Source organism: Manis pentadactyla, chromosome X (genome assembly GCF_030020395.1).
Source record: "Manis pentadactyla isolate mManPen7 chromosome X, mManPen7.hap1, whole genome shotgun sequence".
Lineage (NCBI taxonomy): Eukaryota > Metazoa > Chordata > Mammalia > Pholidota > Manidae > Manis > Manis pentadactyla.
Genome location: NC_080038.1, coordinates 131,366,824 through 131,390,948, shown reverse-complemented (window position 1 = coordinate 131,390,948; position 24,125 = coordinate 131,366,824).

Here is a 24,125-nt window from a genome sequence, read left to right as displayed (position 1 = left end):
CCCACCTGCTGGACCCAGCCTGGCCTCACGGCTCACACTCACCTCACCGTGGGCCCCTAGCTGGCTGCGCTCTGACCATGGGAGGAAGGGCACTCAGCCTGAGTCCATCCCTTTTGCTTTCTTGCCAATGGTCTTATCTTTCTTGTTGGGGACACAAGCAGGGTGGAGATGGAGCACAGATGAATTTTATTTTATTTTTAATCTGCAGGGGCCTAATTCTCTGAAATCAGCTCTTCAGCCTGAAAGGACAACGCTACCTTCCATAGAAAGTCAGCCTGGGATAGCCAAGTGCCATTATATTAATATGCAAAGCTATCATTCAGCTAATCTCCACAAACCATTTGTTTCCTTAATTGCCCTCTCAGGGCAAAAGTGAAAAAAAAATAGGGAAGATGAATAACAATTTTATTTAATTCACGCTTTCCATTCTCCCCAGCTCCACTTACCGATGCAGTTCTGAAGCTGGCAATTTTCAGCTTAAATTGTCTACCTACCACCTCCCCGCCCCCCCGACCCACACCAGCATCTGTGTATCTAAGTTCTGTCCACTGACCCTACTTGGAGCACTCTTAGGGCTCTGAGCCTCAAGAAGGTCCCCAAAGTGGCAGAAGGCAATGGCAAAATGGCAGTTGGAGTCCTACATCCCCAAGGAGGAGGTGAGCGGCCGATTCAGAGCACTGGTTCTGCAGGAGAAGATGGTGCTTGAAATCACTCTCTCACTGACCAGCTCGGCGCCCTTGGGCAGGTCACTTGACTTCTCTGAGTCACAGGTGCCTCACCATTAAAAATGGGGCAGGGCAGGTCCAGGGGTATAACAGTACCTATTGCATAGGGCTGCTGTCCAAGCACTATTAGACCGAGTATGTAAGGACATGCAATACAGAGGATGCTGCTCAGCGGTGTTAGCTGCTGCAGTAGCAGTCATGTTTATGGTTACATCACAGACCTGAGAGCAGGGTCTACCTTCCCACCGACAGCACAGCCAGACCAGGTGGCAGTGTTCTGGACGGTGGTGTAGATGGTGAAGGTGGGGAGGAATGAACTTGGTGATTCCCATGGACAGCCACGTAAGTTTGTATTATCCCCCACCTCCAGTCAGAAACTTCCCTTCTCTGATCCCAGCCCTGCCCTCTCAGCAGCCAGTCATTTTCCGGTAGTCTACCTGAGTCTTAGAGTATGAAAATGGATGCCAGTAAAAGAGCAAAACCAACAGAAACCCTCCACAAAGAACACAATTTACCCCCAGCTCCCACTCGGAGGGTAGCCAGGCCTACAGGAATGGGGCCCCTACCCATTAATGAGCATTCTGTGTCTATATGAACAAACCAGGAACTCAGAATCAGGAAAGGCCAGTGGAGTCCCCATAACCATCCTATGGAGGCCTATGGAGCCCTATTGGGGTACCCTAAAGTTCCTTCCTAAGGTTTAAAAATCTTCATCCTGAAGAACAGCTCTCCCCATGAGAGACTCAGCCATTGGAAGACTCAAGAGTTTCCTTATCTGTCAAGTGAGAACAGTAGTACCCCCCTCGCCAGGGGTGTGTGAGCATTCAGTGACACAAATTATGTTATCAATAAAAGTTGGTTGCCCACCCCTCCCACACCTCCACCCTAGCAAGGCCCCAGGTAACATCTTGGGACAAACCCTCATTTATCTGCCCTGGAGTCAGCAGTCCTAGATTTCATTCCTGGGTCTATTTTTTGAGCTGTGTAACCACAGGCAGGTGACTTAGTCTTCTGCAGAGCCACAGTTTCCTCACCTGTAAATTTGGGCTAATACCCAGTAATGCCTGGCATACAGGGCTGTGAGAGGTAAGCAAGGAAATTCCCATAAAGAGCTCAACAGAGTGCTTGCCTATGGTAAACTCTCAATAAAAGTTTGCTTACAGTAAAGTAACAGTAAACATTACCATTTGTTTTTCTGTTCCTTGGAAATTACTTCTGGGATCTCCAAACGTATTTGCTTTTCCCTCTGAGTAACTTCCTGAGTATTTCCTATCATTTGCATCAATGCTGCTGCATCAGCTCGTGCCAAATCCTAAGCAGAGACAAGCGAATCCCACTGCCCAGGAGTCTCCTGGCCCTTCCTGCTCCAAGAGCCATGACCCAGGCGGGGCTCTGGCCACCACTGCAGATGCTGCCACGGTCCCTTCACAATGTGGAATTGTAACCCAACCCTCCCGCAAATGACTTCATTGGGTTTCATTACTGGTGCTCAGGGAGCTGGCTTAATTACAATTTTTAATGGTGCACATGTTCATACAACTACTGTATTAGCTGCCATCTCCTTGGATGCTCTTTAGTATGTAATAAACATTCTTCTTCACTGAAGCAGAGATCCGATTCCTCATCTTGAACACATTAGGAATACTTACGAACCTCTGATTCCACCGACAGAAGGAGGCTCGGCTGAGACCTTGTGGTTGAGAACAGAACATGCTCTTCTGTACTTCCAAGGGAGGGGGATGCCTCTAAGCCCATGAACTCCAAAGTGACTCTTCTGCTCGACACAACCTCAAATCTTGAAAGTTGTCATGGGAAGAATGGGATTGGGGCTTTGCTGTGCTACTCACAGGTACCTGTGACAGGTGAATCTGGAGGGCTTACATGTGCACTCTGAGTGTGCATAGCCCCATTTGGATGATTCAGCAGCATGGTTTACATGCACAGAGCAGTGGTGATTGAATTCTGTCCCTCACTCAAAGATACCTGCTAGCTAGAAACTCAGATAATGCAGAACTGCCAAATCCATTCAGAAAATATGAAAAGCCAGGGAAGCAGAGCTACTACATGTGACCCTTGCTGGACTACCAGGCTGTCTTGGTGACAGTGCTGCCTAGGATGGGAGCAGGATCTTTTTATTGAATTAAAATTCATATAACATAGAAATGACCACTTTAAAGTATACAATTCAGTGGGCTTTAGTACATTCACAGTGTTGTGCTACTTGCACCTGTTTAGTCCCCGAACAATGCATGACCCCAAAAGGAAACTCCATATGCATTAAGCAGTCACATTCCATGCCCCTTCCCCTTTCTGCTCCCAGACCCTAGCAAACACTAATTTGCTCTCTGTCTCTATGCATTTCCCTATTCTGGGTATTTCATTTAAATAGAATCATGTAATATGTGACCTATTCTATCTGGCTTCTTCCATTTATAGTAATATTTTCTAGGTTCATTCATGCTGTGGCATTATCACAGCTTTATTCATTTTGTGGGCTGCATAGTATTCCATTATAGGGATACAACACATTTTGCTTATCTGTTCATCAGTTGACAGACATTTGGGTTGTTTCTACCTTTTGGCTATTGTGAATAGTGCTGTTGTGAACACTTGTGTACAGGTATTTGAGTACCTATTCTCAATACTTTGGGGTAGATACTTGGGAGTGGAATTGCTGGGTAATATGGTAATTGCATGTTTAACTTTTTGAGCAACCACCAAACTGATTCCCACAGTAGCTGCATCATTTTAGATTCCTACCAGCAATTTACAATGGTTTCAATTGTTTTAGATCCTTGCCAATACTTGTTATTTCCCTTTTTAAAAAATATATAGCAAAAATACAGTGGTTGTAATGTGATATCATTATAATTTTTACATGCATTTCCTTAATGACTAAATAACATTGAGTATCATTTCACGTGCTTGTTAGCCATTTGCATATCTTCTTTGGAGAAATGTCTATTCAAGTTCTTGGCCCACCTTTTAAACTGGGTTGTTTTTGTATATTCTAGACGCTAAACCTATCAGCTATAAGATTTACAAATATTTTTCCAGTTCTGCAGGTTGTCTTTTCATTCTCGATTATCTTTTTGATGCACAGCAGTTTTTAATTTTGGTGTGGTCCAATTTATCTATTTTTTTCTTTCATTGCTTATGCTTTTGGTGTCATATCTAGGAATCCATTGTTAAATCCAAGGTCATGAAGATTTACCCCTATGTTTTCTTCAAAGTGTTTTTTTTTAGTTTTAGCACTTACATTTAGGTCTTTGGTTTCTTTTGACTTAACTTCTGTATATGGTATGAGAGGGGTCCAACTTTATTCTTTTGCAAATGGATATCCAGTTGTCCTAGCATTATTTCTTAGAGAAATTATTTTTTTCTCATTGGAGGGTCCTGGCACCCTTATAAAAAAAATCAGTTGACCATAGATGCATGGATTTATTTCTGGACTCGCAGTACTATTCCACTAACTTAAATGTCTATGCTTATGCCAGTCCTACACTGGCTTTATTATTGTACCTCTGTAGTATATTTTGAAATTGGCAAGTGTAAGTTCTCCAATTTGTTCTTTTTCAGGATTGTCTTGGTTATTCAGGGTTCCTGGTAATTCCACATGAAATTTAGGATCATTGTTTTCATTGCTCAAAAAGAAGTACTGGGATTTGAATAAGGATTATATTGAATATGTAGATCACTCTGATTAGTATTATCATCCTAACAATACTAATTTTTCAACCCATGAACACAGGATTCTTTCCATTTATTTAGGTCTTCTTTAATTTCTTTCAGGAAGCAGAATGTTGATGCTCAGCATTGCACAGGGACTATAGAGAAGCTGTGTTGAGGTGAGCAGGAGCAGAGTCATTTGAGTTGCCACTGGCTCCTTCCCAACAAGCACCTTAACATAGGCTGAGTTTAGCACACACTGCCCACATTGAGTGAACAGGGATGGACTTCAGAATGGTGATGATGTCAGCAATTTTCAAATGGGAAAAAATAAGCCCAGAATGGAAGTAAGGGGTGTCTGAGAAAGCGTGGGTTTAGTGTTCAGCAGAAGTCTGCTGCCCCCTGTAATCTGCAATGGCCCTCAGACTGGAGCCTGGCCCAGTAAGGCTGGTCTTAGGCTTATGGTAATAACATAAGCACATCTCTGCTTGGGAGATCTGGAACCGTTTCCTAATCATAGCTAGTTAACAAAGTGGACACTGCCCAACAGAGACTTAATGAAGAATGAAACTGTTCTTCCCATTAATCCATCCCTGGGAGGTACTGGGGACAGCAAACTAGATTTGGGGTGGCCCCCAATATCTTCTGCTCCCCCAACATGCCCCCAAAAGAGTACCTTTTGAACTAGACATCCAAAACCCAGGCTTGAATCCCAGTTCTGTCATCCAACTTGCTGCAAGACCTGGAGAAAATCATTAAAATTCCCCAAGATTTCTTGCTTATCTGTAAAATGAAAATTCGTATATGTGCCTAGTTCACAGGAATATTGTGGTGTGCAAATAAGAGGTATAAAAAGTACTCAGGAAACTAGTAATACCACCTGAGTGTCAGGTAGCATCGCTGTCTGTCCTCTAGGGGTTCCAGCCCATGGGGAAGGGTTCTTACCCTCGAGGAATACTGATGATGTTAAGGAGTTAAAATCTGTATGTGCACAGAGTGCAAAGTACAGAGATCAAACTGGAAGAAAGTGAATGAGAGAGATTCCTGCTTTCTCCATACCCCAAGGGAGGAGACTGATACATAAAAGAATGAAAGAAACAATGAATGAATAAATGAAAGAGTGAATGAGTAAGGGCAAAAACAAAGTAAGACGGTCTAGTGTTTTGCTGTAAAGGGGACCAAGATACAGTAAGCAAACAACAAGTATACACTGAGTGTGTACTGCATGTCAAGGCACCACATGGAGCTCTGGGGACTGCCTAGTGGGCTGTATAAGGCTCTGTGGGAGGTGAGGGAGTTGGTCTGATTTGAAGGCCAAAGGTTATTGAGGAGAGTACGAGTTAACTAAGATTTGGTCCCTGTTCTTTAGAAACTTCAACTGAGTAGGGGACATAAGATACATATACATCTATAAATAATAGTAATGTACAGTGGGAAGTTTTATTTAAAAGCAACTAAAACCCATTTCATGGAAGAACTAGGGAGCAGTTGTTCAGAAAGTACCCATGCAGAGAAATCAGTCCCTCTCTTTGTTTCCTTGCTATACCAAAGCAGAAGACTTTTTGGCCTACTGTGGTGGGGGTGGGGGACACAGTGTGGGGAGCATTGTTTGGTTGGAGCCTTTCAACACCTCTGGCCAAGATTGGGTGGATACAAGACTTGCAGCTTGCAGACACTTCCGCAGGTTTTGATCAAGCAGCTCTTTACAAGTGTCATGTTGGTTATCAGTCCCCACTCTTGACCTGGGCTGGCAAGGGCCTGAGGGTGGGACTGTCTCTTTTAACTCCTAGCCTTCCCACTTACTATAAGGTGTAATGAAAAAAATCATGGTCTCTGCCACTTATCATGAGCTCTGAGATCTTAGGCAAATGAAGTAACTTATCTGAGCCTTTTGCCCCTCTATAGGATGGGATGATAATACCAATTTCATAGGACCGTTGTTAGCACAATACACAGTATACAGCAATCATTCAATAAATGGGGTAGCTCTTATTGTGATTATTTAATGGCTGGGAAACCTGAATTTTAGTGCCTGGGATCAGAGAAAACCTGGATCCATTAATAAATTCTTCTGGTATCTGAATGAATTCCTAATGGAGCAGGGACTAGATGTCCAGAAAAATTTGGTCTGAACCCTAATCTTTCAGTCCTGCAGAAAATCTGATTACACAACTGCTGGGTGAGGTCACACAAATACTCGGGGCAAGGGGCCACTTTTGGTGACTGTCTCTTCTGTGGTTTTTCAATCTATCTCAGTATGAAACAGAGAGGAAAGGAAGAAAACAAAGGAATAGGTCCAGGAAAAGTAATCAATTACAACAAATATTTCTACTGATGATTCTTATGGTTAAAGTCAGAGGTCATCTGGTCCCAAACATCTTTATTCCCACATTATTCTCTGGAACTTCTCACAGCTCACTGGGACAGAGGAATTGGGGTATTTCTTCTTTTGCACTGGACACCAAGAAGAAATTTCTTGGGTGGACCCAGATCAGTGTTCTGGGCAGTTACGACTCAGTACATTCGTTCTTTCATTCATTCAACAAACATTTACAGAGTGAGTATTGTATGACAATGGTTCTGACATCCTAGTTGGGGCAGGGGGTGTTGGACAGGGAGACAGAAACAAAACAAATAGTGAGGAGGGTGGAGCCAAGATGGCAGTGTGAGTAGAGCAGCGGAAATCTCCTCCCAAAACCATATATATTTTTGAAAATACGACAAATAGAACTATTCCTAAAAGAGAGACCAGAAGACACAGGACAACAGCCGGACTACATCTACACCTGCAAGAACCCAGCACCTCGCAAAGGGGGTGAGATACAAGCCGTGGCCCGGCGGGACCCGAGCACCCCTCAACCCAGCTCCTGGTGGGAGGAGAGGAGTCGGAGTGGAGAGGGAGAGGGAGAGGGAGCCCAGGCCTGCTAAACACCCAGCCGTAGCCATCTGCACCAGAGCACAGACACACAGTGCCTGGGGTGCTGGATACTAGGGAAACAGGACAGTAAAACCTGTGAGCAGGTTCCCGCAGCCGGCGCACCCGGGACAAAGAAAAGTGAGTGCCCTTTGAAAATCTTAAAGGGACAGGGGCCTCACAGCTGGACGGAAGCGCCCCGGCACAATCAGCCCAGTAACTGGGAATACGAGGGAACCCCGGGTGCCCCAACCCACTGGGCGGCAGCGCAGCTTGGAGGCCCCTCACACTGATAAACAGCCTCCCACCCATTCCCTCTCCGGCACGACTCCGCCATAGCGGCAGTGGCCACACCCACAGCAACTGGGCAGAGCTTCTTCCACAGCGGCCGGGCAAGAATCAGACACCCCATCTGCACGCAGCTGCCCAGCACAAGCCGCTAGGGGTCACTGTTCTCCCAGGAGAGGAAGGCCACAAACCATCAAGAAGGGACATTCTCCCAGCCGACACATGCGCCAGCTCCCCACAACTACCTCTATTGCCATGAAAAGGCAGAAGAATTTGATACAGACCAGACTAACCCAGACATCCTCCCCTGAGAAGGAATCTGGGGAGATAGACCTAACCAATCTCCCTGAAAAGGAATTCAAAATAAAGGTCATAACCATGCTGAGGGAGCTGCAGAGAAATACGCAAGAGCTAAGGGATAAAGTCCAGAGGGAGATTACAGAAATGAAACAATCTCTGGAAGGACTTAAGAGCAGACTGGATGAGGTGCAAGAGGCTGTTAATGGAATAGAAATCAGAGAACAGGAACACAGAGAAGCTGACACAGAGAGAGATAAAAGGATCTCCAGGAATGAAAGAATATTGAGAGAACTGTGTGACCAAACCAAACAGAACAACATTCGCATTATAGGGGTACCAGAAGAAGAAGAGAGAGAAAAAGGGATAGAAAGTGTATTTGAAGAAATAATTGCTGAAAACTTCCCCAAACTGGGGGAGGAAATAATCGATCAGACCACGGAAGTACACAGAACTCCCAACAGAAGGGACCCAAGGAGTACAACACCAAGACACATAGTAATTAAAATGGCAAAGATCTAAAAAACCCTAAAGACTCCACTGCAAAACTACTAGAACTAATATCGGAATTCAGCAAAGTTGCAGGATACAAAATTAACACACAGAAATCTGTAGCTTTCCTATACACTAACAATGAATAGAAAGAGAAATCAGGAAAACAATTCCATTCACAATAGCATCAAAAAGAATAAAATACTTAGGAATAAACCTAACCAAGGAAGTGAAAGACCTATACCCTGAAAACTACAAGACACTCTTAAGACAAATTAAAGAGGTCACTAACAAATGGTAACTCATCCCATGCTCCTGGCTAGGAAGAATTAATATCGTCAAAATGGCCATCCTGCCCAAAGCAATATACAGATTCGATGCAATCCCTATCAAATTACCAACAGCATTCTTCAATGAACTGGAACAAATAGTTCAAAAATTCATATGGAACCGTCAAAGACCCCGAATAGCCAAAGCAATCCTGAGAAAGAAGAATAAAGTGGGAGGTATCTCGCTCCCCAACTTCAAGCTCTACTACAAAGCCACAGTAATCAAGACAATTTGGTACTGGCACAAGAACAGAGCCACAGACCAGTGGAACAGAATAGAGACTCCAGACATTAACCCAAACTTATATGGCCAGTTAATATTTGATAAAGGAGCCATGGACATACAATGGGGAAATGACAGTCTCTTCAACAGATGGTGCTGGCAAAACTGGACAGCTACATGTAAGAGAATGAAACTGGATCACTGTCTAACCCCATACACGAAAGTAAATTCCAAATGGATCAAAGACCTGAATGTAAGTCATGAAACCATGAAACTCTTAGGAAAAAACATAGGCAAAAATCTCATGGACATAAACATGAGTGACTTCTTCATGAACATATCTCCCTGGGCAAGGGAAACAAAGGCAAAAATGAACAAGTGGGACTATATCAAGCTAAAAAGCTTCTGTACAGCAAAGGACACCATCAATAGAACAAAAAGGTATCCTACAGTTTGGGAGAACGTATTCTTAAATGACAGATCTGATAAAGGATTGACATCCAAAATATATAAAGAGCTCACACGCCTCAACAAACAAAAAGCAAATAATCCAATTAAAAAATGGGCAGAGGAGCTGAATAGACAGTTCTCTAAAGAAGAAATCCAGACGGCCAACAGGCACATGAAAAGATGCTCCACGTCGCTAATCATCAGATAAATGCAAATTAAAACCACAATGAGATATCACCTCACACCAGTAAGGATCGCCATCATCGAAAAGGCAAACAACAACAAATGTTGGCGAGGTTGGGAGAAAGGGGAACCCTCCTACACTGCTGGTGGGAATGTAAACTAGTTCAGCCATTGTGGAAAGCAGTATGGAGGTTCCTCAGAATTCTCAAAATAGAAATACCATTTGACCCAGGAATTCCACTTCTAGGAATTTACCCTAAGAATGCAGCACTCCAGTTTGAAAAAGACAGATGCACCCCTATGTTTATCGCTGCACTGTTTACAATAGCCAAGATATGGAAGCAACCTAAATGTCCATCAGTAGATGAATGGATAAAGAAGAGGTGGTACATATACACAATGGAATATTATGCAGCCCTAAGAAAAAAACAGATCCTACCATTCGCAACAACATGGATGGAGCTAGAGGGTATTATGGTCAGTGAAATAAGCCAAGTGGAGAAGGACAAGTACCAAATGATTTCACTCATATGTGAAGTATAAGAACAAAGGAAAACTGAAGGAACAAAACAGCAACAGAATCACAGAACCCAAGAATGAACTAATAGTTACCAAAGGGAAAGGGACTGGGGACGATGGGTGGGAAGGGAGGGATAAGGGCGGGAAAAAGAAAGAGGGCATTACAATTAGCATGTATAGTGCATGGGGGTCATGGGGAGGGCTGTGCAACACAGAGAAGACAAGTAGTGATTTTACAGCATCTTACCATGCAGATGGACAGTGACTGTGAAGGGGTATGTGGGGGGGACTTGATAGAAGAAAAAAAGAAGTAAGGACACAGAGGCACTGAACAACACACCAGAACAGATGGATCTAATAGACATCTATAGAACTCTACACCCAAAAGCAACAGGATACACATTCTTCTCAAGTGCACATGGAACATTCTCCAGAATAGACCACATACTAGGCCACAAAAAGAGCCTCAGTAAATTCCAAAAGATTGAAATTCTACGAACCGACTTTTCAGACCACAAAGGTATAAAACTAGAAATAAATTGTACAAAGAAAACAAAAAGGCTCACAAACACATGGAGGCTTAACAACATGCTCCTAAATAATGAATGGATCAATGAACAAATTAAAATAGAGATCAAGGAATATATGGAAACAAATGACAACAACAACACAGAGCCCCAACTTCTGTGGGATGCAGCGAAAGCCGTCTCAAGAGGAAAGTATATAGCAATCCAGGCATACTTAAAGAAGGAAGAACAATCCCAAATGAATAGTGTAACATCACAATTATCGAAATTGGAAAAAGAACAAATGAGGCCTAAAGTCAGCCGAAACGAAACAAATAGCAATATATAATATATGGTGTCATCCAGTAACATGCTATAAAGAGGAAGAGGCAGGTTAAGGGGGATATAGTGAGATGGTAAAGGAGGCTCATTTTATTTAATGTGTTCAGGGATGATTGGTTGAAGAGATGACATTAAAACAAAGACATGAAGGAAGTGAGGGTTCAGGCTAGGCAGCTGCCTGAAGAGTCTTCAACAGCCATTTTCTCCCTGTATTGACCCAGATTCTGATCTTTTCTCTTTCTTTCTCATTTCCTCTCCTCTTGCTCCTTCCACCAAGATCAGGTTATGTTTCTCTTGATGCTTGCCACTTTCTCATGTATGTAGTTTACACTCACGGTCTGGCTCCTCTCTACCTTGCCCCTCTGGGGAGCCCCTCCTCCCACCTCATCAAGCCTCTACCCTAGGGACCTAATCTTCTCGTGTGGCTGACATCCCCTCTCCCACATGAGGGGTGACACCCAGTACGCCACCTGGTTTGATCTGTTGAACTACTAAGTAAACCAAAGAGGTAACCCAGAATGTAGGGACCATGTTTTCGGTCTGTCCAGGAAAATAAACCATTTCTAAGCAGTGTAGTAGCATCATTTTGTGTATAATTCAAATGCTGATTTATAAATGCTTATCCTGGCCGGGAACAAAAGTAAAAGATAAATGTCAGCATGATTGACTGATATTGGCTGAATGGCAAGGTGGCGGCTGCCTTTGAATGAACACTTTGGTACCTGCTTATAATAAGAAAAGCCACAGAGAAGACAATAGTCACCAACCTCACTGTGGTTACACATAACAGATAGTAGTGCTGACCTTTGTGGGTAGATTTGCTTGGGAGTGTATAGGAGAGGGAGTTGACAGGTGTATTTTCAGCAAACATTTACTGAGCACTTACTATGGGCCAGGTACAATTTACTAGACTCTGGAAAAAGAACCATGTAAAAGATAGAAGTCCTCTGTGTCTTGGAGAGTTCCTTCTAGTCACTAGACTCCAGTGGGAGAGCCACTGGATATCATAATCAAATAGATATATAAGGTAATGCCAGATAGCAAAAGTTACAATATTATGAAGAAAATTTAAGAAGAGTGCAAAGATAGAGGTCTATAGGTCAGAGGTATTACTTTAGACAAAAAGGCCAGGGAAGGGCTCTCTAAAGTATTGCCATTTGAGCAGAGACTGGAGGAAGTCATTCAAATGTCAGAGACAGCCTTCCAGGTAGAGAGAAGAGCAAGTGCAAAGGCCCTGAGGTAGGAACAAGCTTTGCCTGTCATGGAGGTCAATAGGCTAAACAATAATTCTCAGTGGGGCATCAATGCCCCCTAGAGGGTATTTTGAAAATGTGAGTGGGCATTTCTGGTTTTTTTTTTTATTGTTCCCATGATTGGAGGACCCTACTTGGAAGAGGAGTGTTGGTGGCAGGAAAGACCAGACTTCATTTTGTTTAGAATTTTATCAAGAGATACTCACCATTCAGGAAAAAAATCACATTACTGAGCGCACTGGAGTCTGTATTATAATAGCCCCTACAACATGCTCTTATCCATCAGTATTTGGCAATATCACAGTAACTGGCAATATGATTTTTCATCGCAGGTACAAAGCTGCTTACTCTTTCATTATACTCTCAAGTGGAGCTCTGCCCCAGGATCTACATATTAATATATGTACTATTTTATTGTAAACTATTTCCTTGTGTTTCTTTGATGATATCTTAGGGATATTATATTGATATTTCAAAAATATGTGCATAGGCAAGTTTATTATTTACACATTTCATTTCAGGATAATAAAAGAAAAGGGGCATTAAAAGTCTTGATTGACAAAAGAGGGTGTTAGATCTGTTAGGGTTGAGGTCCTATAGAGAAGAGGAGAGTAGGAAAGGGAAACAGTGAGCAATAAGGTCAAGAAAGTAACAGGAGCTAGATCACGTGGAGCCCGGGCCATGACCAAGACTTTGGCTCAGATGCTGAGCAAGGTGTGAGGGAGTTGGTGGAGGGTTCTGAGCAGAAGGGTGACATGATATGAGTTTAGTGTATGGGGTGTAGACTGGCTCCCAGGAGTAGAAGCAGAAAGAAAGTTTGGAGGCTCTTACAAAATAGTCCTGGGAAGAAATGACGGTGGCTTGAATGAGGGTGAGAGCAGTGGAGATGAATGGACTCTGGGTATGTATTTTGCAAATAGCGCCAAGAAGACGTGAAGGAGGCCGACTTTGAGCTGAGCCTTGGGAGGTTGGGAGAAGACAAGTGTGAGGACAAGGAGATCGAGCTGCCCATGGTGTGTCTGTAATAGGACTGGAACAGAGGTTGCGTCTTGAGGAAAAGGAAATGGAAAGAGTGGCCAGGGAAGATGGCATCCTATCCCTTTCAGAGGCAAAGGGCCACCAAAAGCCCAGCAGAATTTTGACATTAAAGCCCGTGAAGGTTTTGGACCAGGACTGTGAGCTGCTTGACAGCAGGGACCCTGCTTCCTTCCACTGTCTACCTCCATCTGTCACTGTGCTCCGAGCACAGCGCTTACACATGGTAGGACGGTAAATGGATGAAGTCCTGTATGATAGACCTTAAGGATGTCAGCCTTTGTAGCAAAAATTCCAAATGGAATCATTTTAAAAGTTAACAGAACCTTTCAGTGTAGTCCTAAACTTGGTCAGAAACATGGAAACAAGAAAGGCAATTAACTGTAGAAATGTGCAAGAAACACACACTGCTCAGAGGCCGAATGCGCTCTGCCAGTTCTGCAAAGACTTCTGGCCTTCAAATGCCAGAGAAGAGTCATGCGCTGATCACACACGTAGGAATTCCCTTTTACAATTCTGTCCCTTTATCAGAAATCAAAACAATTATTTTCTCTGAACTTGATTGTTGCAGGAACAATATCAATGACAGAAACTCACACTGTGAGACCCTATTGGACTTGTAAACAAAAAACTCTGCTCAATAAAATTACTATCAAAGGAGTCTACTATTCTGTAGCTTCACCAAAAGTACGAGAAGCAGCGAGCTGGTGAGTGGATTATATCCATAAATACCGAGCAGCGCTGCACTGGGCAAGAGCTGAGTCAGAGAGCCTTGCTTTCCGGAAACAGATCAAGGTCCTCTTCTGTGCATTGTGCTAGGCTTCCAGCAAGTGCCTGAGCAGCCGAGGTCTTCCCACCAGCCGGACACCCTTCTCTCCAGCTGTACCTAGCAGCTCCTTACCTTGGGGCTTAAAGAGCCAGTGAATGTGTTGTGGCAGCGCCTCAGCGCTGGAGCAAAGCCCACTGATTGAAGGTGTCCAGGCTCCCCTGGTGCTTTTGTTGTTAACACCCTCTCCTACTACTCCCGCCACCACCACCAGGTGAAGGGACGGGGGGGAGCTGGCGCAGTCATTATCTCCTGGTGGCCTCTGTACACCCCAGCAATGTACTTGTGCGACCGCCTCCCCCCATCACAGGTTCACTAGCCAGTGGAGAACAAAGTGACTTGACTGCAGAGCAGGGAGCCTTCAAGGTTTGAAGCCCATCCAGATGGGGCGAGTTGTGGGTGCACAACCTAGTAGGTGAAGCCAGCATGGCACAGAGAAAGCACCCATTAATCAAGCACTCTGGCTGCCCTCGTTGCTTCTTCTCCCTGCCCACAGCCTAGGTTCCAAGTTTGGGATTTCTTAATCGGTACGTGTAGGCCCTAACTTACAGGCTCACTAAGTTACAGGTCAGAAGTGCTCTCGTTCACATATTTAAGAAACACTGTTGGAGCCGCTGCCTGTTAAGGGCCAGATTCTGGAGGTACAGCAGCAAGCAAAGCAGACTTGTGATCTCACAGAAGGGACAAGAAATGAGTAAATGCCATGAAGGCTGCCAAATGGCAAGAGCAGGGTGCCATGGGAACCTAGACAATAGGGACTGCACTTGCCTAGGGTTCAGGGGAATTTGCTGTGGGCAAGTGAGGCTCAGGCTGAGCCCTCTGAGAGGAGCAGGATTCAGATAAGTGAAGAGGAGGAGAATCATCACAACATGTTGTTAAGTGGGAGATAAAAGCAGGTTGCAAGACATACAGATCCCAAATTTGTAAAGAAATTTACATATGGGCTTAGAGTGAAAAGCCCAAAAGGAGGTACTTCAGATGTTAATAGTGGTTATCTCTGGGTAGTAGAATTATGAGTTCGTTTTAGATTCTGCATAATATCGTGTATTTACAAATTCCTGGCTTGCTTACTTCTATAGTCAGCAAGTAAAATTGGTCTTCTGCAAAGCAAACCTGTCTGTGCCCAGGCACTCCAGCCCTCACCCAGTGACTGTGTCCTTCTCTGAATTACTTTCAAAGTGCTCTTCCCTGGGCCCTGGTGGCCAGCCAGCAAACGATCCCCTCACAGCTGCTCCTCAATTTCAAACCATTGCTGCTGACTCACCCCTGGTCAGTTAATGGAATCCTCTCCTGGGAGCCCCTGTGCAGCTCCACAGGCTGCATCAATCATCCTGTCGCCTCGCCCGTCTTCTTACATTTTCTGAGCCCCGATTTCTCTCAACAGCCCTATTTTTCTTTCCATAAATCCCCTCCCCCTAGAATTGCCATCGGATTCCACCAGCAGGCTTGTCGTCGAGATTGCCTGCAAAATAATTCTTGAATGCTACAAACATTGTTAAAGTCCATTTTCCATTATGAGCACTTCTGGCCCAGATGAAGAAGGCTACTCTCAATTCCATCTCTATATGATTTTGAAAGACTTTTCTCTATAATCTGTGGCCTGCTAAGGGTATTTGCTCATTTCCTCATTATGTCCTCCAGCTAATATTTCACTTCTGAGGCAGTAACGGATTTGAAGCCTCTCTTGTGGGTCTACGGACAGGAGCCTGTCTGCCCCAGCTACGGACAGGAGGGAGGCTGATGCCAGGCCCCCTAAGCTAACACGTTGGGATGTGCTGAAACTGGGCTGCCCTTCTTCCTCCTTTTCCGTTTACTGGCTAGGACAACCCAAATTCAGCCACCCCACTTCTCTGGAAGCTGTGCTGGCATGTCTGGGACAGTTGCCTGGGACCTAGAGGGAACAGGTAGTGGTGAAGAGGAGACAACAACCCCCCTCTCACAGGCACAAATCCTTCTGTCTGTGCTCTCCCTGGTGCCAGTCCCTAGTGCTTGCCAGACCCTGTGTTTGACAGCTGCACAGCTGCTGAGCAATTAAGCCTCGTCATCTCCGAGGATCTGCAAAGGGAGAGATACAGGCTGTCTCCTTCTGCTCAGGCCATCGTCTAGGAAGTTGTGTGGAATTATTATATGGGATGAGCAGCCAGAAGGCAAGAGAAGATAGACTACAAAGTAAGTTCTAGAAACCGCTCACCAAGAATTTAGCATAGAATCAAAGAGTCTTAAAGTTGGAAGAGACTTTCATACATATCTCCACCATGCCTTATGATGCTTATTCGCTGTCTCTGAAAGATAGGAACAGAGTTGTGGTCTGTGGGCCCCTCACTTGATGAATAGAGGTGTCTATTTCTCACCTTACAGCCAGGCAGTAGCAGGCTGCTTCACAGGCTACCAGATGGATCGCCAGTAATGGTATCTACAAGCACAATCAGCTGCAGCTAAGTCGGCCAAGTCAAGCCTCCACCCTCAGGCTGGTTAGCATGGAGACACCGCATCAGTTCTTTTCAGTCATGTTCAACCCAACTGACCCCTCCCTCCCATTTTCTAGGGCAACTCCTCCCACCTGGTCTTGTCTAGTCTCAACTTCCCTCCCTTCTCTGGCAACCCCAGGGGATGGCACCCGGAAGGAATTGGTGTAAACAGATCTATTCATACAAGAAATGGACTGTTCCAACTGAGACCTTAAAACTTTATGGCCAAAGTGCAACGGCAGTTTTGGTTTATGTTGATAGTTGAGGTTTCGTTTCTTTTATGAAAAGGGACATCCACCTCAGGTGTGTACTTAATGTTTAAAATCCTGCCTCTTAGACTGAGGACATTTAAAATTTTATTTAGCATTTTGGGGCAAGGAATTTCAAGTACTTAAAATATCAGCTTACTCATTTAACAGACACATTCTAGACCGGACAAAAGCTATTAACGCCAAAACTGAAGAATGGATCTCTAGACTAGCCTTCCCAGGTAGTCCAGCCTCCTGCTGGAGGGAGGGGATGAAGGAAGGGTGTATCAGAATCTCTGAAGAAGGGGACAGAGGCAATGTGTGCAATAAAACAACAGTACTCCCACAATTAAAAATATATCAATGACAGAGAGTAAAGCTCTGGAAAAAAATCTTCCTGGTTGGAAACAATAGGCAGAAGGTACAATAAGGAAAATATTACAGAAGGACTAAGTCATAGAAAGGAAGTGAACATTGCCTGGCCAAGATCTGTACCCTTGATTTGAGGAGAACAAGGTGAGGGGCCACTGATGGGTCAGCACAAATCAATCCACACCCCTGGAAGCACTCTCCCCACTGCGACCCCATCTGCTTGCTGGAACACCTGCAGGGCAAACCGGCAGGTCAAAGTGAGCTGCTGGAACCACAGCCAGCCTGTGATATTCTTGAGCGCAAAGGCTAGGTCCTGCTCATACCTCCATCCACAATGGCCGGAGCTCCGCCTGGCACATCTTTCTGGTAAATAAATGTGTCTTATATAAATACACTATGAAAAGAAATGGATAGGCAATGTCTCAGACATGTGGTTAATCCACTTGATGCCACATTTCTCCTCTCTTTAAATTCAACAAAATAACTTATTAGAAGAACAAGAGACAATATACCAAGCAAACACAACCCATTTGTACTTGACCTACCCAAACAATACAAATTTACATTCATTTGCACCTGAACACAGTGCCCTGAACAGTAGTGCTATACTAGGCACTCAAATATGCTTGCGTAAGTAAATGTAAATGTGACTTTAAAGGAAATATGTACTGAGAAAGTACCTTGCAAATAGTAGACCCAAATTGATGCTTGATTTTCGATCTTGTTTTCAGCTTTGTGTTCAGTACTGTATCAGGCCAATTAAGACAAATCAAGACACCAAAAACAATACTAACCCACTGTCACCGAGGAAAAGTGGACTGCATTCTCAATGCTTACATAAAGTTGAATGTGTTCTTTTTTTTTTCCCTGTCTGTGATCTATCGAACAACATTGCAAAATCATACCAGGAGCCATATTATATCCAAAGAACCAATGGGAAAAAAAATATTAGTCGTTGAGAATGAAAGGAAAACATCAATGGCTGTTTGTATTTTCATGCACAATAATGGTATTTTCTCAGTATGAAGTCCAATTTATATTACTTTCATTATCAGACCAAACAGACTTTTAAAGAAATAATCAAATGAAAGATGATTTGTTTTCTTCCAATGCAGGTATTTACATATAACCACTGCTCAATCTGAACAGCTTCCTCGTTTCTCCTCAGTACTGTGGGGCCATCTCAGAGACGGTTTGCATAAGTAATGCATTTATTTACTAATCTTCAAAGAGTCTCTATTTTTCCTGCCTTCCCACTGTAGTCATTAGGGGTCACAACCCTGCAGGAAATATGGGCTGCCATGGTAACACAAAATGTCTGCTGCTGGGCTTAGCGTAATTCCTCTCTAATAGAAAAACAACGAGCAGTAAATCCCATCTTTGATAAACTGGCTTATTGTTGTACGGAGCCTCTACCTGGGAGGTGGAGATCCCCCAGAGCAGTTTTAAATGATACAAATGCGATCCGCATCTGGACTCATTTCTTATTTTGCACAAGGAACAGGGTAAAATCGTTATCAGGTCAAGTCAAATTCCTTGTCACATTAAAAAATCTCTGGCATTGCACTCAGTCCGTCATCTGTTGGGCACATTTATCAGATGCTATATGGCACTGTGCGAGGGGCTGGAACAAAGCGAATCATTTCCCCAAATCGCTTTTAATCCCCGTAGAGAACTACAAATAAAATGCACCAACTCCATCATTTTCAACTATTTAGTAATGATAGCTATTTTATTAGCTTATAATCTTGTGCATTGAAAGTTGGATGAGCCTGCTCGGGGTTAGGGGACCAGACATGAGAGAAAGATATTCTAATATTGACCTCAAAGAGAAATCAAACATGACAACAGCAAGAAAAGGGTCTCTCACTTATAGTTGGGAACAAAAGAAATATAAAGTAATAAAAGGAACAGCCACTGCTCAATTATTTTGTTCTGAAAGGGAAGTGTTCAGAAAAACATCCTGAAAGTAGCAATGATTACTTAAATGAAATTATACTGTGAATGCTAAAATCACAACTCTTGTCAAAGTACATACTCATCAACATGTGTGCCTTTGAGTTCCCCCCTTGGGCACTGACAGGAACATCTATTGGAAAGATGATGATTCTTCTCTTAAATGACTCTGATTCTCTTTCAGATCTCTAAGGCACACTTGGAATCTGTTGCCTTCTCTTGCTTCCCATTACACTCCAAACATCCCCTCTACTCACCAAGGCTGCCGGTCTCACTGTTCTCTGAACACATGATACTGTCCCATGTCCACATCACTGTCCCTAACCCTTCCCATCAAAATTCTATGAATCCTTCATGCCCGTAATTACACATTTGGGCATTTAATTACAGTCTGTCATATGCACTGCTTGCCAGTTGCTCCCTATATACAGACCTTGCCTCCCCAAGGAGATCGTAAAGTCTGAGAACAAGCACCAGGAGCCTCTGTTGCTTCACTGGCTTCCATGCTTTGAAGAAGCATGCTGCCAAGGTGGACAGGCTCACAGGGCAGGGGATTGATGGTGACCTCCAGCCAACTGACAGCAAGGAACTGAGGCCCTCAATAAAACAACCCTCCAGGAACTGAATTCTGTCATCAACCACATGAGCTTGGAAACACATCTTTCCCCAGTCCAACATTCAGATGAGATCCTAGCCCTGGCTGACACCTTGATCGCAGCCCATGAGAAACCCTTACACAGAGAACCCAGCTAAGCCATGACTGAATTTTTGACCCATAGAAACTGTGAGATAATAAATGTGTTGATTTAAGCTGTTAAGTTTGGGGGTAATTTGTTACATAGCAAAAGATGACACTATGAACCTCCCCACTAGGGCCACAGCAGGGACTCCATAAATACTTACTGAATTAGAGCTATGTAAGAAAAAATTATATTTTTGGTGTATTCTCCAGTGATGTAAATGTTTGGGGAAATACCATGACACTTCTTAGTAAATGAGGGCCAAGAACTTAAATGAAAATTAAAAGTACAACGAGATATCACCTCACACCAGTTAGGATGGCCACTATCCAAAAGACAAGAAATAATAAATGCTGGCAAGGATGCGGAGAAAAGGGAAGCCTACTACACTGTTGGTGGGAATGTCAATTGGTCCAGTCACTGTGGAAAACAGTATGGAGGTTCTTCAAAAAACTAAAAACAGAAATAACATTTGACCCAGTAATTCCACTCCTAGGAATTCACCCAAAGAAAAGAAGATCCCTGATTCTAAAAGACACATTCACCCCTATGTTTATCGCAGCACTATGTACAATAGCCAAGAAATGGAAGCAACCTAAGCGTCCATCAATAGATGAATGGATAAACAAGATGTGGTACATATACACAATGGAATATTATTCAACCATAAAAAGAAAAGAAATCCTGCCATTTGCAAAAACGTGGAGGGATCTAGAGGGTATTATGCTCAGTAAAATAAGCCAGGGGCAGAAAGACAAATACCACATGATTTCACTTAATTTGGAGAGTATAAAAACAAAGCAAAACAGGGCTCTCTTATCCCCTCCTGGCATGAGCCAGGAGCTCTTTCCTATCACTTTATTTCTAAATAAAAGCCTCTCCCTAGCTCTCCTACCTTGGGTGTTTGCTAAGTTCATTCTTTAACTCCGCAAACAAGAACCCCAGCGTCATCTCTGGAGGCTCGTCTGGGATAAATTTGGAGGAACCTCTTGCCTGGGTGAGGTGGGGGCCCAAACGAAGTGGGAAGATGCATCCTGCCCGGCTTTGGGTGGCCTGCTCTGTCTGGGTGTTTCACCTTAGCATGGAAGCTGAGAGAAGACCCGAGACTGTTATGAGGAGACAGCGTGATCAACGCAGGAGAGAAAATGCAGGCACCACAGCAACCAGGCAACCTCGTGCATGAGCCAAGATCCTCCACTAATTGGATGATGCCCACCCACATTACAGAGAGTCATCTTTTCTAATCAGTTCACCAACTTACATGCTACTCTCTTGTGGAAACACACTCATAAATACCCAGAAATAATGTGTAACCAGAATTTAACCAGAAACCTTGGCAACTTATGACCCACTAAAATTGACACATAAAATTAACTATTATAAGTATTTACCTAATCAAAACAAAGCAGAACTCTCAAAGAAATATCTGAATAACTTGAAGCAAATAGAAAAAGAAAAGCACATTTTGTTTCACTAATCTGCATGTTTTATGTAAATATTTTTATTTACATTGTACATATACATATTTATATCTATACCTAGCTGTCTAGTGAGTTTATAGTTCTACATTTTGTTTTGCTTATAGAGAAACAGCCATTAGAGAGGTAATTTTTATGAAAACTCATCACATCTATTTTGGCATCAATATTGGAAATGAACAGAAGAAATATGATGTTGTATACTTGTTGAGAGAAACTTTAGAAATATGCACTATAGAGTTATTCTGCTTATTAATTTAAAAAGTTAAAATTGAATTTTTAGTTAGGCCACTTCATTTATTTCAAAACTGTAGGTGATTTTCACATTGAATAGTGTGCTATTAAATCAGAATTCATAAAACTACAGCAAATACTCTGTTGAATAAGTTCAACATAAAAGTTATCTAAAACCATTAAGTGTAAATCAATTTTTTTAACTTGTCTATAGAATGTTGCAAAATTAAATCTCAGTCATTGGCAAAATGAAAAAAAAAAAAAAGCAAAACAGAAGGAACAAAATAGAGTAGACTCATAGACACCGAGAAGGGACTAGAGGTTACCAAGTGGGAGGGGTTGGGGCAGGTGAAGGGGATAAAGGGGCACAATAATTCACAATCACAATATAAGTTGGTCACAGGGACAGTACTACAGCATGGAGGATATAGTCAATGATTCTGTAACATCTTACTACATTGACATAGTAATCACACTAGAGGGGTGAGGATTTAATAATAGGAGCAGCTGTTGAACCACTGTGTTGTATATTTGAAACCAACATAAGATTGTATGATTGTATATCAATGATACTTTAATAAAAAATTTTTAAAAGGCGGCCAAGAACTTTGATTATCTGGGTCAGCTGCCAACATCAGAATACAGAGGGTGAACACCAGGATATCTATTTCTTATTTACCCCTTCATAGTGTCTACCAATTAATACTATCTGTGCCGTTCACACGGAACTCTCTTAAAACCATCCTCTAGGGTGGATCCCATCTGCCAGCCTCTGCTTTTGACGGGCCCTCCCTGCCCACAGAACTAAGCCCAATATCCTTAGCCTGCTGTTCAAGCCCTTCACAGCTGGATGGAGATGACCTCCCCAGCCATGTCTCTCATCACGTATTCTTCTCAGCCCCATAGCAGTCAGGACAATCTTTTAAAAACACAAATCTGGTATGTCTTTCCATGCTTCAGACCATGCAATGCTTCCTACTACTTTCAGGAGAAACACTCTACACAGCCTGGCCCCTGCCTGCAGCTGCAGCCTTATTTTGCACCACCCTTCCCTGAATTCTCTCCTCCTTGGCCACAGTGGCCTGCTTTCACTTCCTGGTACTAGTTATGTGCCAGGAAGAGTCTTGCCACAGAGCCTCCAAGCCCCCTGTCCCTGTGTTACCTGGTTAGATCCTATTCATCCTCCAGCTCTTCCCATAGCATGACTCCCTCAGGAAGGCAGTGACTGGCTCTCCTGACCAGGTCACGCACTGTATTCTGGGCTCCCAGGGCACCACGTACCTCTCCTTTCTAGGACTTGTCATATTTACTTGTGTGACTTATTAATGTTAGTCTCTCTCAAACACTGTAACGTCAGCTCCTTAAGGCTGGGCCTTTGCCTGCCTTGTTCACTTCTATGTCCCCAGCACTTGGCACATAGTAGGGGCTCAGTATATATTTTTGAAATAAAGCGAATGGAAGTCATTCTCTTCCTTAGGCTTCCATTTCCTCCCTCATCTAGCAGGAGATAATGTTCTATCCTGTCTTCCTGTTCTGACTAGTTTGTAATTCCAGGTTGGATACCTTTCCGATGTTTCACTTCCACCTCCTGAGGCAGCAACCTTTCTGGGTCATTTGCTGAACCTCCTGAAATAAAGGGCAGATCTTTGGTCCACTTCTCTAGTTCCAGAATCTAGACATTAAAATTAGAAAGAAATATCAGAGAGTGTAAAAATATTTCTCTTTTGAAGTCAAAAGAAAATCCAGAGAATTTTGAAAAAGTTTCTAAATTGAGAAACATATATGAGACATATTTGTTTGTTTGGTCATTTGGCTGTTTGTTTATTTAAATCTGATTCTGACCTTGGAGCAGTCCCCATGTTTCTGGGGTGAAAAGCTACTTGTGACTGCAGCTTCATGTTCTGATGGCTTTAGCCCAGTAGCTACTCAGTAGGGCCCCTTCCCAATCTCTTTGGGGGGGCCTCTGAGAACAGAGGTTCACAGAGAGAAATGCAGCCTTAGCTCAGAAATTCCTGTAATGTCAGGGGAAGCACCTAAGATCATCTGCCTAAACTCCTCACTTTACAGATAGGGGAACTGAGGACTAAACAAGGAAAGCAAGCCACCCAGAGGCACAAAGCCACTCAGCACATCTACCAAGGAGACTCCAGTACAGAGCTGGGATGAAGAACCAAGATTCTTGACACCCAATTTTTTCGTTCAGGGTCATTTCTTGTTCTCGCCCCAAACACGTTTCTCTCTCACTGTGAAAATCTGCTCATTTTCCTCTGAATCTTTGCCCATCTCTCAATCAGCATTTCATTGAATGCCTTGCATTTAAGGAAGTTTTAATCATATGAATGCCGAAGAGAAACAAATATCTGAAGACTAAATCTCTGACTATTGTGATAAGGAAATTGAAGTACAATGAACCCTTGACATTCAGGAAGGACATCCAGAAAACTTGATCTCCAACCTCCCTCAGATTCACAAATCCCACAATGATATAATTGGCATATAATTTCCTCTATAAAACTTCTATTTTCCTCCTAGGAACGATCACATTCTTACTAAGCCAATGGCTCCATCACATCAGCTT